Below are 16,855 nucleotides of genomic sequence, written 5' to 3' on the forward strand. Positions count from 1 at the left end.
TTGAAAAGGTTTCTCTCCTGCACCCATCACCTCCCAGACCTTGCACATTACCTTCTCTGACGCCTATCTTATTCAGTCTATCTCTCCCACATCTTTATCTTCTGCACAGACTGGCGATCCTGTTCCCTGGCTTTCACTGAAAACTGGTTTCTTCAGCATCTGTTTAAGTGGGTGCCACCCACTTCCCACACAAAACTAGGGTCAAAATCCTCATTCCTCAATGCCATATACAGACTTTTATGACTCCTCATCTTACTTCTTCTTGGAGGTTAGTGACGCTTTTAGGGTATCACCTTTCATACCTTTTTTGTTCTCATAAGTTTTCCAGTCACCATTTTTCATTCATCACATATTTTGGCACCTGATGCATCTTTCTTTCTACCCCTGTTCCTATCTGGAGTAGCTTCAGGGACTATTGGGTCTCCCAGCAAACAGCTTAGCTTCCCATTAGCTTGGCTTTTCCTACACCAACAGTCATCATACCCGCTCCATTTCAGAGCACCATGTCCACATCTCCAGCCCAGACCCTGTTTTCATCCAACAGCGCCCCTTTCTGAAATAGTCACAACTGCTTTTGTACCACAAAGTCTTATCTTTCTAGTTCTTCTCGCCATTATTTCCACAACCTCATTGGGATCTATAATTTCTTACTCCCTGTCTTTTGATCTACAATTCCCTCATATTTTCCACTTCCTTTTCTGTCCAAGCTCCGATGTTTAAACCCCTTTCTTGCCATATGTCTCAACTCTGGCCATTTCCCCTTCCCCTGCTTCTACCAACAAAACCAAAGTTTAAGCCTCTTTCATTGGGCTACTTTCCTGGGCTACTAAGCACTACTGGAGAAAATTAGCACAAATAACAGATTGATAGTCTGGCAAATGAACAGTTTCAGTAACAACTGGGTCCTGAAATCTGCCTGGAAAATTTTCTGACTTTCTCTTGCTTCCCTTTTTCAATTTCCACAGTTTTTTCAAATTTTCTTTCTCCTGAAACCTTTGATCTCTCTCTGTTTCTCTCTTCACTTAAAGCACATAATTTGCAAAGAAAATAGACAACAACAGATGGAAGGAACTTTCCTCAGACTCCTCCCTCTGTATATTTGCAAACCTCCCAACTCCTGCCCCCTTCTCTTGCCTCTCTTCCCTCTGTCATGGTGGAGTAGATGTTCCTCCTTCTGATCAAGGACCTCTCTGCTTCTGTGTACTAGAGCCGTCTTCTCCCACCTCATCCTTACCTCTTTGGTTGGTCGGCCATCCATCTTTTTTCTCAAGATCTACAAGCACCCCCTCTGGAAGATTTCTTCCCATCAGCACAACCATGGTTAAGTCTTCACTATCACATCAACAAGCAGCCAAACTTCTTCCCCCATCCATCTTTCTCTATCATCTTTATCTTTTCACAAAAAAATGACTATAAAGCCTGTCTTCCTTTTTTCTCACCTTCTAGTCATTCTTCAGCCTAAATGTAATCCAGCTTTTGTTTCTAGAATGCAAGCGAATCTATGCTTGTTAAGATAGTTTGATGCTATATAAGCCCCTATTTTACTTACCTCTATCACTGCATTTTAAACTGGTGTCTATTTTTTCCTCTTGAGATGCTCTTTCCTTGCCTCCCTCTCTCCACGTTGGCCTATGTGACATTGCAGTCTCTGATTTTTTCCCCCTAACTCTCTGGCTGTTGCTTCTCAGATTCCTTCATGAGCTATTTTTCTGTTTTCCTTTTGAAAGGTGTCAGGTCATCAGAGTTCATCTTCAAACTTATAACAACCACAGCAATAGTAATAATAGCTAATATTCATCAAATTCTTACTTGTATTAAATGCTTTTTAGAGATGATATTTTATTTTTTATAAAACCCTATAAGGTATAAAACCCTATTAATATGTCACCTGATGGAGAAGTTAAAGATCCTTAGGATGGCCCCCAGGCTAGCAGGTAGCAAAAGCAAGATACCAAAGATACCCAAAGCAAAACCGAGTTACTCAAATCTGACTGAACAGAGACTGTCCCTTAATTGCTTGTTGTGTGTTCTTACCCTTGGTGATCCCATGCACTTGCATGTAATCCCCTGCCCAATGCTCGTGCTTCTCAAATCTAGTGCTCCTTCCCAAATATGGTTCCTGAAGACCAAGCCCCTATGTCCCACTGCCTGCTGTTTTGCACAAGCAAGTAAACGCCCACATTTCTCAAACTAAACTCTGCATCCCATCACTGCCTGCCCTTGCAAAATTTTCTTCTTGTTTGTCTCATTTTGGTCAATGGAGCCCACAGTTCATGCTCTCCACCAGGTCAGAACCTTGCTTTCATCCTTGACTCCCCTCAATCCTTAACCTCCTATTTCCAGTTAATTGCCAAGTCTTCTTACTTTTGCTTGTTTAACATTTCTGGTCTCTATATGACTTCTCTTCAGTTCCACTGTCTAGATCATTAAAACAAGCAGGGGCTCCTTGCTACCAGTGCCTCTGCCATTCTAATCTGCTCTTCACAATGTCACTTAATTCAGTTTCTTAAAGTGCAAATTTGATCATATCAACTCCTGCCTTTAAAATCTTCAGTGCCAGAGAGGAGGTGGGTGGGGAGATGGGTGAAATAGATAAAGGGAATTACGAGTATACTTATCTTGATGAGCACTGAGAAATGCATAGAATTGTTGAATCACTATGTTTTACACCTGAAACTAATATAACACTGTATGTTAATTAAATTTCAAGAAAAATCTAAAAGTTAAAAAGCAGTTTGATAGAATTTTCTAGTGAAACAAACAAACCCTTCTAGTGGCTTGTCACTGACCTCCAAACTCCTTAGGATGGCATTAAAGGCTTTATGACCTGCCTTCTACCTACTGTTGTAGTCTAACTTTCTACAGTTACCTACCTCACATTCTATAATCCAGCCATATTGCATTATTATCATTTCCTTAAATGTGCTGAAATATGCTGTTTTTTCTATTGATTCTGACCTTCTGTAAATAATGATGTAATCTCACCTATGCCCAGAATGTTCATCATTCTCATAGAAGTTAGGTTTCAACATATACAACATCTGTTCTGGAAAGTGGTTTCTAATAACCCAAGGCCGGGCAGGTGCCCCTCTGATGTCTGTCCATAGAATATCATGCTTATCTCCACTTGAGCACATACCACAGTGTGTTATAAGTATCCATTTATTGTTTGCTCCAATAAGACATAAACAATTTGAGGGTAGAGGTGGTATTTGAACCTACAGTGTATGGCACTATGTCTAGCATATATCAAGTGATCAACAAATGTTTATTGAATTAATGAATTAATGACTGTCTACAAGTGTCACTCTAAAAAACAGAAGCCATCTGTTGTACTTGGAAACAGATAATCTCTGCCAGAAAACCTTCATTAGGGTTGAGCAGGTTAGAAATGAATGGGGAATGAGGAAATAGAAGATTAGACTTCTCATTCGAGAAGCTTAGCTATTAGTTTAATTCATAAGAGCAATGGTAAATAAATAACTAACCCACAGGAATAACCTTTTAAGAGTCAGGCAGGATTTATAGGAAGAAGGTTTAAAAGCTTGACTAGAGGGTATAAAAGGAGATGAACACCACATGGTGAGACATACCATATTTCTGGCTAGGAAAACAATATTGTAAGATAAAATTATTTTTCTAAATTAACTTACAGTTTCAATGCAATGTAACACAAATTTTCCATTGATTTTTTTATTATGAAAATGATTCATATTTGTGGGGGAAAATCCAAACCAAGTCTCTCATTCTCTTACTTTCTCTTGAGTGTGTGTATGTGTGTAAGTACTCACACATGAATATATATTTATACACATACACACACACACATATGATAGTCGTCTTTTTTTTTTTTTTAACACATATGGACTCTTTCTTTATGTACCCTCCAACAACTATTTTATTTAACTTAGCAGCATAACTTGGATATCTTTCTACATCAGTACATATGGATCTACCTTATACATTTTTAAACTTCTAAAATTGAAATTTATCATACATACAAGAATACAGAAATCATCCCTCCCTCATGTCCCTTTCCAATCATGACTCCCTAAATGTAAACACTATTATGACTTTTTTTCAGCACCTATTAATGTTACCCATTCTTGAACTTTATGTAAATGAAATCACACAGTATGTTATTACTGTGTCTGGTTTCATTCTCAATATTTAGGAGTCATTCAGTAGTTTGGCTTTTCATTGCCATATTACATTACATGACTATTACATGACAATTTACACATTCCTCCTGTAGTAGATAATTGTGTTATTCCCAGACTGAGAATATTATGAATAGAGATGCTGGGAACATTCCTGCATGTGTCTTTTTATGAACATATGTATATATATCTGTTGAATATATACCTAGGAGTTGAAGAGCTAGGTGATAGCGTATTCACATATTTAGTTTTAGTAGATACTGCCAAAGAGTTTTCTAAGATAATTATAGCGGTTTATTCCATAGCGGTATATTCCAGGGTGTATACCATAATCTTTTTAAAGACCTAGAGTATCGCATTGTGTAAATACATTGTAAATGTATTTAAAATTGGTTATTTTCATTTTTCTACTAGTACAAACAATTTTTAAATAAACATTTTGTATAGGTATTTTTGTTTACTCATGTGAGTGTTTCTTTAAGCATGTCAGTAAGATAAAATCTAAAAAAAAAATTGAGAACATAATTTTAAAGCTCGCTTGAAAAAAGTAGTTTTTCTAAAATAAAATTAGGGAATAATATCTTTTAAAAAGCTGAGTAAAATTAAAATGTTTTATAAAAGTTGCAATCCTTAAAACTGTAGCCATGGTACAAAAAAGAACATGTGCATTAGTGAATAGGAATGATAGCTGTTATCAGTTAGCTCCAAAGAGGAAAAGTGAAATTAAACTGAATATTTAAAGCAGAAGGAACTTAACGCTGGCAATGGGTTAAGCTGGTGATAAAAGGGTCTGAGAAGCCACTCAAGAGGAACAATACAGCAACAGCTGCTGTGCCCCTAGGCTGGAAGAGAAGCACAAGAAGGGGGCAGAGTTCCTAGAGCTCAGGGCTGGGTCAAGTAGGGAACCAGGTAAGATCCTGGGATGGCTGTCTAAGCAGGGAAAAAGCGCTAGAGAAGTGGAGCCTCTGCCCAAGGTACCACCTGAAGCAGAAAGAGGGGAGAGATACGTTGGCTCCTCTTTTCCTCTGATCAGTGCCTCCCACCAGAAGTGCTGATGGTCTGTTAGTAAGGAGTGTGGAAAGTCTCTGAAGGTCAGCTTACTTGAGATGACAGAGCAGAGCAGCAGAAGGACAAGGAGGCCAGCAGGATGGCAGAATAGAATATAAAATAAAGATGACATCACAAATCAGGCCAGACAGGAATGATGGTTTAATAAATGCTATTGACATCATTGTTACCCTGTTATGAAATTGGACTTTTCACCTCCTACCATAGCCCCAAATAAATTACAAGGATGTGTAACGTTAAATGTAAACAACTGAAGTCTCTATGAAAAAGAAAATTATGTATATTTTCAGGAATGGGGATGATTTACAGTTCATAAAAACAACAGAATAAATCTAAAAGAGGGGCACCTGGGCGGTTCAATCAGTTAAGCGTCTGACTTTGGCTCAGGTCATGATCCCATGGCTCGTGAGTTCAAGCCCTGCATTGGGCTCTGTGCTGACAGCTCAGAGCCTGGAGCCTGCTTCCAATTCTGGGTCTCCCTCTCTCTCTGTCACTCCCTCACTAGCACTCTGTCTCTCTCTCTCTCAAAAATAAATAAATATTAAAAAAATTAAAAAAAAGAATAAATCTGAAACTATGATGATTTAAATTTAAAATAATAACATAAATAAAATTATAAGGTATATAACACAGTGGGAAAATTACTGGTACACATATGAAAAAGGGTTAATACTGGTAAAGTCTCATAGATAAATAGAAAAGTGGGCAAAATATACTAACAGATGTTTCATAAAAGAAGATAAAAATACCAGTAAACAAAGATAAAATAATATTTAAATTTCTAATAATTGAAGTCATACAAATTTAAGTAAATATATATTTATTTGTCGATTAAAGTGACAAATACTATAAAATATTGTTAATCCCACAGTGTGGGAAAAGTGTATTCTTCAACAATAAATGGATTAACATGCTGCCATTAAAATTATTTTTTGAGACATACTTGACAAAGATAATATTCTTTTTTTTAACTTTGTTTTTAATGTTTATGTATTTTTGAGAGAGAGAGAGAGAGAGAGAGAGCCAGCCGGAGAAGGGCAGAGAGAGAGAGAGAGACAGAATCTGAAGCAGGCTCCAGGCTCTGACCTATTAGCACAGAGCCTGACATAGCACTTGAACCCACAAACCATGAGAACATGACCTGAGCCGAATTAGGATATTTAACCGACTGATCCACCCAGGTGCCCCAATAATATTTTTTTCTGATAATATTCTTGATATAATAAGATGAAAACATTAGGATTTAAGCAATATTAAGCTTAAGTTAAATTTTTGTTACAAAATAAAACAACCCACACATACAAACACATAGTACTAGAAAGAATATATCAAAATATGGTAAAGAATGAACTGAAATAATCATTTCTGGATCATGGGATTACAGTAACTTTTATTTAATTATACATTTCTGCATTTTTCAAATATTCTACAGTGAACCTTTATAATCTAAAAAAAGCAGTGACCATACATATCAATACAGTGAAGTCAAAAGATGGTGAGGAACGCATTATTTGCCAAGAGGAGAAGATTTATACAAATTTGCAGACTGAAAGGAAAGAGCCAGTGGAGATGAACCAATTGTAGATTAAAAGGTCTAAACTTGGGGCGCCTGGGTGGCTTGGTCGGTTAAGCGTCCGACTTCGGCTCAGGTCATGATCTCACGGTCTGTGAGTTCAAGCCCCGCGTCAGGCTCTGTGCTGACAGAGCCTGGAGCCTGTTTCGGATTCTGTGTCTCCCTCTCTCTCTGCTCCTCCCCTGTTCATGCTCTGTCTCTCTCTGTCTCAAAAATAAATAAACATTAAAAAAATAAAAATAAAAAAAAAAAAGGTCTAAACTTGCTGAAGGAAGGTCTTGGAGGAGACTGGTTGATGCTGATGGGTGGGGGAAATCAGGATTGGATAAGAGTGTATGAGGAAAAAAAAGCCTTAGGAAGGAAGCAAGACAGAGAACCAGACCCTGAGGGAGTTCACACTCTATGACTTTGATTTTCTCTCTGCTGAGAGTGAGGAGTAAGGGTTGAATAGTATATATTTATAGAACTGTGGAGATTCTGGAAATTTGCTCAGGAGAACTCATCACTAAAGAAAATGAAAGGATTTAACAGGTTGTCCTGAAAGTCTCTTTGAGATAAGACATCTTAACTTTGTAATGGTGGCATGGTTCTCTACAATTAATGTGAGATTTTCCACCAAGGATATGTATTTTTAAGGACAAAAGCCTTGGAAGTTTGGGATGTTTTCTAGTTGAGAATTTACAGAGTAGACAGAGGTAAAAGAAAGGTTAGGAGATCGTAGGAACCGTGAAAGCACAGTCTGCACCTGGATCTACACTGATCAGGAAAGGAAGGAAACCTGGAGTGGGGGTGTGGGACAGGGAGAGTGGGTCTTTGGAAGCACATTCCCTCAGTGGGCAAAAGAGGAGTGAGAATACATTATCCACCTTAACTGAGCACCCAAAGCCTTTGGATCAAACTTTTGGCATTTACCGCACTCTGCCTTGTGTTTTAGTTGATTGTACTTTTCTTTTTTTTAAACCACACCCCACTCTCATATGTGGCTGTGTATTCCTGAGGCACCTACCCAAGTGCTCTGCACTTGGCAGCCGTTCAAGTACTGTTGTTGGAAGAGTGAAGGCAACCAAATATGTTAATTTTTGGCATCATGGCAAGTGCTTTGGTTAAATTTAGAGCTACTCTTTTGAAGATCGTGTAGTCAAAAGTATTTATTAAATTGGCAACAGTGCTTGCCAGCAACATCAATATGGTGCGCCTTGGGAAGAAGCCAATGGAAGGTGTTACTGGGACTATAGCAAGCTCAGGGCATCGAATTTAATTGCACTTCAGAAAGCACAATCTTTTTAAGCTTCACACTAATGGTGAAAAGACCTGTTTCACATGCAGGCACAGCTTGCTCTGGATTGACTATCTTGAGGTTGCAGGAATGATAACTGTGAATGTTCCTTGCTCAAATAGTATCTAGTCAAGAGGGTGACAGGAAACCTTTTGCTTTTCCCTAAAAGCCTAGTTTCAGAAAGTGAATCTTCCTAACACTACATTTCCAGGGCATATTCTTCTTACTGTATACTCTTCAAGGCCTTTCCTGTTGATTTCCCCTAATTTAAGTAGAAACTCACAAGATCTAAGTCTTTATTTTATAGGAAGAGTAAAGATGAGGAATGTATCACTCTGGTGGTGGTGAGGCTTGGGGGTTAGGAGGGAAGAAGAACTACAATTCCTCCTTTTGGTGATCTTAACTGTAGTTTTACACACACACACACACACCCATGCATGAGTACACACACACACACACACACACCCAAATTCACTCATGCACACTCAGTCACAAGCTCAGTTACTTGCTCACTCACTCATGCAAACGTCTCCAATCTTATTTCCAGTTGGATGTTAAAATCACAACTCCACTGTTTCAATTTTTAGTGTTTTCAAGGCTCTTTCTTATATATTCATGAATCTAGGAGACCTCATCCCAGTGAACATTCTTAATTACAGTCAATTGCCCCAAATTGGCTTTCCTGAATTTAAATGCATTTGCCATTTCATTTTTCAAGGTGAATTTGATTGACTGTCTTATAGTGATTGATGCAAGCTCATTCAGAATGTGTGAATAATAAATTTATTGCTCTCTGGAAATCAGTAATAGATCAAAAAATCTCTTTGGTTTAATATTTTACTGTTAAAGATTAAACAGTTCTTCTAAATAACTTAGCAACCCTTTCAACCTCAAATTGTTTAGCTCTCTGTGTAAGGAAACTATGGAGATCGTTTCAGTTCCCTTGGGTGCATTTGTGCAATTTGGATTTAGCTGGTCTGCAAATTGTACTCATCTACGTTACTGTTTCTGTAATGCGAATGATCCAACTGTGTCATAACCTTTTGGCTCTTAACCTCCTTCATTTACATAACCTTTTACTTCTCATTTGCACTAGTCTTGCCATTTTAGGATGAATACATCAAACTCCTTCCTTTTTCTCCCACCACCTGATTTTGTTGCTAAAAAAAATCAATTTAGTTCGTCTTACATATGAGAAAACCATGTTGTTCACAATAGATTTTTCAATATTTGAAAGATGTTAGGTGTTTTAACAAAAAGAAATGAGTTAAAGGATTTTAGCACCATGTTATGATTTTAAGAAACAGTAAATTATTTTTACTTTAAAAAATACTTTCAAAGATGAAAAGATTTACAAATATAGACTTAAATAATTGACTTATAAGCATATTTAGTGACTTGCTTAGAATAGAATATGTTATAATTTAGAGTAGTGCTACTACTTAATATCTTAAATATATATGTGTCAAAAATATATATGCATTAGGGTCTTTTATATTTAAAATTATGCCATTTATATACATTTACATACACACACATATTCACAGGTGTTGATTTTTAATAACGTATCATAAAATTTGGCTTCACTAAACTAAAAATATAATTGGGAATTGTGTTTCAAAAATTAATGACAGAAGTCGTTTGAATAGCAAATAGGACACACATTGAATGATTTGTTTTAAAAATCCTATTTATGGGGCTCCTGGGTGGCTCAGTCAGTTAAGTGTCTGACTTCAGCTCAGGTCATGATCTCACAGTCCATGAGTTTGAGCCCTGCGTCAGGCTCTGTACTGACAGCTCAGAGCCTGGAGCCTGCTTCGGATTCTGTGTCTCTGTCTCTGTTTCTCTCTGCTCCTCCCCCACTCACGCTCTGTCTTTCTCAAAAAATAAATAAACACTGGGGTGCCTGGGTGGCTCAGTCGGTTAAGCCTCGGACTTCGGCTCAGGTCATGATCTCGCGGTTTGTGAGTTCAAGCCCTGCGTCGGGCTCTGTGCTGACAGCTCAGAGCCTGGAGCCTGCTTCGGATTCTGTGTCTCCCTCTCTCTCTCTGCCCCTCCCCTGCTCATGCCTCAAAAATAAATAAAAACATTTAAAAAATCCTATTTACCTGCAAGTTCAAAAAAAATATTATTAGCTATTCTGTTTGTGCTATTCTGAAGAAGAAAGACCAGGTGTGTAATAGGAAAACCAGATGTCATCCAGCGTACCAAGAAGGGCTTCCCTGAGGACATGTCATTTGACCTAAGTTATCTTTTTATGTGAACCTGACCCATGAGCCCCTCCCACTTTGCTAAAACCTGCAGCAGCTTTCTTGAATCTTCAGCACCGCTTGTGCACTGTGCATGATCTGACCTACTTCTGCCACCTCTTTCCCAGCGGCACTCATCCCATTGGAAATTTTTGTTCAGTGGCCATACTCCTAGAGGATGAACATGGACCTTGTATTGTCAGAATCACATCACTGTTATATTGTAGGGACCAAGCAAATATTTGATGAATAAATGAGGGTGACATAAAACACAAATCCTTAAATTTGTTTTTATTTATTTATTTATTTAATTTTTTTTTTGTAATTTACATCCAAATAGCATATAGTGCAACAATGATTTCAGGAGGAGATTCCTTAATGCCCCTTACCCATTTAGCCCACCACCCCTCCCACATCTCCTCCATATTGTTTGTTCTCCATATTTATGAATCTCTATGTTTTGTCCCCCTCCCTGTTTTTATATTATTTTTGTTTCCCTTCCCTTATGTCCATCTGTTTTGTCTCTTAAAGTCCTCATATGAGTCAAGTCATATGATATTAGTCTTTCTCTGACTAAGTTCACTTAGCATAATACCCTCCAGTTCCATCCACGCAGTTGCAAATGGCAAGATTTCATTCTTTTTGATTGCTGAGTAATACTCCATTGTATATATACACCACATCTTCTTTATCTATTCATCCATCGATGGACATTTGGGCTCTTTCCATACTTTGGCTATTGTTGATAGTGCTGCTATAAACATTGGGGTGCATGTGTCCCTTCGAAACAGCACACCTGTATCCAGTGGATAAATGCCTAGTAGTGCAATTGCTGGGTCATAAGGTAGTTCTATTTTTAGTTTTTTGAGGAACCTCCAAACTGTTTTCCAGAGTGGCTGCACCAGCTTGCATTCCCATAAATTTACTTTTTTAATAATTTTTTTAATGTTTATTTATTTTTGAGAGAGAGAGAAAGAGAGTACAAGTAGGGGAGGAGCAGAGAGAGAGGCAGACACAGGATCTGTCAGCACAGACCCCAATGTGGGGCCCGAACTCACGAACTGTGAGATCATGACCTGAGCGGAAGTCGGATGCTTAGCCAACTGAGCCACCCAGGAGCCCCACAAATCCTTAAATTTTAAAGATAATGTGTCTCATTCATCATTATAAGAATTGTAGCTACCACTTACTAATAAGCACATGTGGTAAGCACAGTCCAAGATAACAAATGTGGTTGATATCAACTCCCTATTAGTGACGAAAAAATGGAAGTATGGGAGTTCAATAAATTGCCCAATGTCAGGCTGTGATTTGCGCTATGATATTTAAAAAAGATACAATCACTAAATTGTCTCAGTATCATCTGGAGAGCACAAAAACTAGTCTTGATGTAGTTCATCCCAAATATCAATGCTCTTATAAAGATTTTGTTTCAAGTGAAATGTTTATGTATTATTAAATTTATTCTCATTTTAAGACATGAAATTCATCAGACTGTCAGATATGTACTATATATAAATGAGCAAAATAGATGATATGACATATATGGTCTTAACCATATATGGTTATGGGTGAGGTTATAATTGGAGTTGGGAGAATGGCCTGGGGAAAAATATATATGTTATAGTAGAGGTAGCCATAAAGTCTTAAGAGTCATAGAGTTATATATATTTAAAAAATATTTAAAGAGTGAATAATATGTCCCACATGTTGTTCTAGGCACCAGGCATACAGTGGAAACAGGGTCCTTGGTCTCATGAAAAATATACTCTAGAAATGAGACATTAAATTTAATTGGGGAGGCCTAATTAGGCAGGGCTTACCAGAATGAGTGATATTTTAACTGAGTCTTGAGAGATGACTGAATAGTGTCATATGCTGATGGGGACTGTATTAGTTAGGATTAGATTAATCCTTGAGTAGTTGAAAACCCAAAATACTACTCTCTGTCTCCTCCTCCCCTAATTGTCTCTCCCTCCCATAAAATAAACCTGGACATAATTAGTCTGGCGTTAGTGTTGTGCTCCAGAAATAGGAATCCAGGGTGTTTCCTCTATGTTGCTTTCTGCCTTCTGCTTGTCACTTCCAGCTCAGGCTCTGAAAAGGCTGTTTTATTCCCAGTCATCATATCTGCATCCCAGCCAGCAAGAAGGGAGGGAGTGGTAGGGAGGACGAGTATACCCCCTTTATTTCCAGACACTTCACAAACGTTGCATACAGTGATTCTACTAATTCCCAGAATCAACCACAAGAGATGTGGAGAGGTGGAAAAATGATGTGTGTTACTAAAAACTGAGAATTTTATTACTAAAGAAGATGGGATGAAATAATATTGGGGTTTATGGTAGTCTCTAGCATACAAAAAAGGCAAAGTGTAGAGGGATAATGGCAAAACATTCAAGAAAATAACTTGGAGAATTTTGTGTGGGACATGGCTGGAATTGTTCCATATTTGGAACAATAGAGAAGGGAATAGAATGCAAAACTAGGTCAATGAAAGCATTGATTTGCCATACTCAAAAACATTATCATTTAGGAATATATAATAATTTAAATATTTTTCTATATTATATTTAATATATTTTATACTTTACAATAGCATTTTTCATACATAATCTCATTTAATATTTACAATAATCTTACGGAATAGCTATTACTCTTGTTTAGCAAGTTAAATCACCAAGATCCAGATGAATTTTCTATTACACCTTAAGTATCTAATATATTCAGAGAGATTAAGGAAGATATTACATTCTTAAAAAAATTTTTTTTTATGTTTATGTTTGAGAGAGAGAGAGCACAAGCAGGGGGGCAGGGCAGAGAGAAAAGTAGACAGAGAACTTGAAGCAGGCTCTGTGCTGTTAGCACGAGGCTGATGTGGGGCTCAAACCCACAAACCATGAGATCATGACCTGAGCTGATGTTGGATGCTGAAGTGACTGAGCGACCCAGGTGCCCCAAAGATATTATATTCTTAATGCAAGGACAGAAAGGCAATGCAAAGGAAACTATTAGAGAATAAAAAAGGGGCTCCTAGAGATTAAAATATGAGCACTGAAGTAAAAAGAAAAATTGATAACCTCCCAGAAAGTTAATGGAAATTAGAAAGATATGGAAACATTAGTGAAAAGATGAGGCATAGAGTTCAAATATGGAACGTTCAAATTTTGATTAAAGTCCTGGAGAGACAGGACAAAAAATTGTGTGTGTGTGTGTGTGTGTGTGTGTGTGTAAGTGTGAGTGTTGGTGATGGTGGAGGAGGGAGTATTGTCAAAGACAAAATGGAAGGAAATTATCCAAAATGGAAAAAAGACACGAGTCTGCACAGTAAAAGGATTCACCAAGTGTCCAGAACTATAAAAAAGATGCCCACAAAGACCTAATCTTTTTTTTTTTTTTTGAGAGAAAGAGAAGGAGGGGGAGGGAGGGGGAGAGAGAGAGTTACAGAGAGAGAGAGAGGGAGGGAGAATCTTAAGCAAGCTCCATGCTCAGCTTGACACAGGGCTCGATCTCATGACCCACCATGAGCCATGAGATCCTTTACCTGACCCTAAATCAAGAGTTAGATGCTTAACCAACTGAGCCACCTGGGCACCTCCAATATTCTAATGAAATTTTACACAGTGACAAGGATAAAAGACACTAAAACCTTCTACAAGAAGTTCTTCAAATTTCTAAGGAAAAAAAATTATGTTCAACTATCAGTCAAATATGAGGGATGTTTGAAAATACATTTAGACATGCAAAGATTAAAAAAATTAATTCTTCATCAACATACTCCAGCAAAGCAGGAGAGTACAGAAAGAAAGGAGACTGTGATCCAGGAAACAGTGGGTTTATTTTCAATGCTTATTGATATTTTAGAAGGAGACAGACAGATAGACAGACAGAACGTGAGCAGGGGAGGGGTAGAGAGAGATGGAGATAGAATTTGAAGCAGGCTCCAGGCTCTGAGTTGTCAGCACAGAGCCCAACATGAGGCTTGAACCCACAGTTCTATGAGATTATGACCTGAGTTGAAGTCAGACACTTAACCAACAGAGCCACCCAGGCACCCCCAGGAAACAGTTGATTTAACTTTGTAAAGAAGTCAAAGAAATCCCAGAACTACAGTTTAGGACAGTGTCACATTAGAGCTGAAGAGAAGGAACTCTAGGAAGTTGATCACCAGCAGGGGTTGGGGGGGAGGAGGGAGGGAGGGAGGAAGGATGGGAAATAAAGGAACTGTAGACAATATGATTAAGAAGGTGGGTAAATGTGAGCATGATAAGGTCACAAATTCAAGGAACAAAGAATGCAATGAGAAATTTTAGAGAAAAATATGAAGCAAAATGGAGTGCCTGGCGGCTCAGTCAGTTAAAGCATCCAACTCTTGAACTCAGTTCAGGTCTTGATCTCAGGATTGTGAGTTCAAGTCCTGCACTGGGCTCTGTGCTGGGCATGAATCCTACTTAAAAAAAAAAAAAAAAAAAAAAAAAAAAATATATATATATATATATATATATATATATATATGAAATATATATATGAAAAATATATATGAAATATATATATGAAAATATATATGAAATATATATATATAAAATATATATATGAAATATATATATAAAATATATATATGAAATATATATATATGAAATATATATATATATATATATATATATATGAAGCAAACCAAGATGTAACACAACGGTAAGCAATTGTAGAACGTTAAAAAAAATCATTTCAAATTGAAGTTAGAAACGTTTTTGTGTCAGTGATATATACATACACAATTGTAGAGGCTGTTTACACCATAAGGCAATAGGCATTTGATGTTGGACCTTGAAGTTGTCTTCAGGGCAGACAATGGGGAAGGGAAGATAAATAAAATAGTGGGAAGTAAACATACTAGAACCAATAAACACTAGCTGAAATCTACAAGAACAGACTGAAATCTATGCCCATTTGTCACTGCCTCCAACTTCAATGATATGAGTATGTATGTTCTTTAGGATAAGCTGGGGCCTTTTGTCTTGAAATTCAACATCCACCTGGCCTAGATGACAAAAAGACAGAAAGATCTAGGGAAAGATGCAAAAACTGATGGCCAGGCTTCTGCTCCTGGCCAACAAGGTGAACCAGAAAATAAGCAAAACATGTGCTAGAGGGTCACATCCCTTCTTTCCCCTTCCTCAATCTTCTTGTTATGGAACCAGGCTGGAACGCTGGTGGAAAAACCAACCAGCACTCAGAGATCTTGGTGGATTGGAGATTTATTTAACACCAGTGGGTTCAGAGGAGGCTGTTTCTTCAAAGGTCTGAGCCTGGAATGCAAGTGGGGAGGGTAATTGATAGCCGACAGCTTCCATATCTGGGGGGGTTTTCACGTGCACAGCAAACAAAGGAAGAAGAACCCAGAGGAGGGGTCTCGAAGCTAGAGACCAGAGTCTGTTTTAGCCCTGTCGGCCATCTTGGCATACTTTACTTCTCCAACATTCTAAGCATAAAAACAATAGGACTGTTTCTCCATTTCAGCCCTCAGAATTTCACACAAAGTGTCTCTCCGTGGCTCACTCAAACATGAAGCAGACAGAGAAGGAAATTCTGGGCAAATGTAGTTCAGCCTAGCCTAGCTGATCGTGTTATGCACGGACACATTACATAGCTGCCACGGTCCCCTCTGAGTGTCCCTGGGAGTTGTAACATTAGCACTACAGAGACAAGCAATGCAATTTTAGTATAGTATTTGGTCAAACTCTGAACAGTATTTACATAATAATGATAATGTAAATGCTGTTTCTGGGTCACTACATTTAGAATCAATCTGTGGAAAAGCACAGCAAGCTGGGCTGTGGTTACAAGAAAAGAAGATGAATGTTAACCTTGAAAACATAAAAATAAAAGGTAGGTGGTAGAAGGTGGAACATGGAAAGGAATGGAAGAAAAATGAAAGGAAGGGGAGGGAACCAATATTGTAATTTTTTTAAGTGAAGAGTTAAGGGATCCTTCCTAAAATTAATGAACAAGAAACAGAGGTTTAAGGGTAGTATTTAAAGTGACAAATGTAAGTGATAGGAGAAGTAAAGATAATGATCTAACTATAAACACTGGGAGAAGAAAACAAAGGTGAAAAAAAAGAGAGTATAAATACGGTAAATCTCAAAATTCATAGTGTTGAATCAATAGATAGTATCAAGAGTTGTTAAGACAATAAACTGATGTATATAGAAACATGTTAGTTACTAAACAGAGATGGTTAAGAGGCTGTTTCTGAGAAATATGAGTGCATTAGGAGAAAAGTAGAGGAATACTTTTGCTTTTCATCTTTTTTTGGTAGTATTTGAGTCATTATAATAAGCATACATTACTTTTATTATAATAATTTATTTTAAGGGAGAGAAAACAGAAGAGATCAGAGGGTAGGACCTTGGCTAAATCCTGCAGTTAAAGGGCAGGTGTGAAGGAAGAAGTGAGAAAAGAAGATGAAGTTAAGAGAATGTTACCTAATAGCATATTAACTTTTTAACAGATTTAAACAACAGAAACC

Source organism: Panthera onca, chromosome C1, assembly GCF_046562875.1.
Source record: "Panthera onca isolate mPanOnc1 chromosome C1, mPanOnc1 haplotype 2, whole genome shotgun sequence".
NCBI classification, from domain to species: domain Eukaryota; kingdom Metazoa; phylum Chordata; class Mammalia; order Carnivora; family Felidae; genus Panthera; species Panthera onca.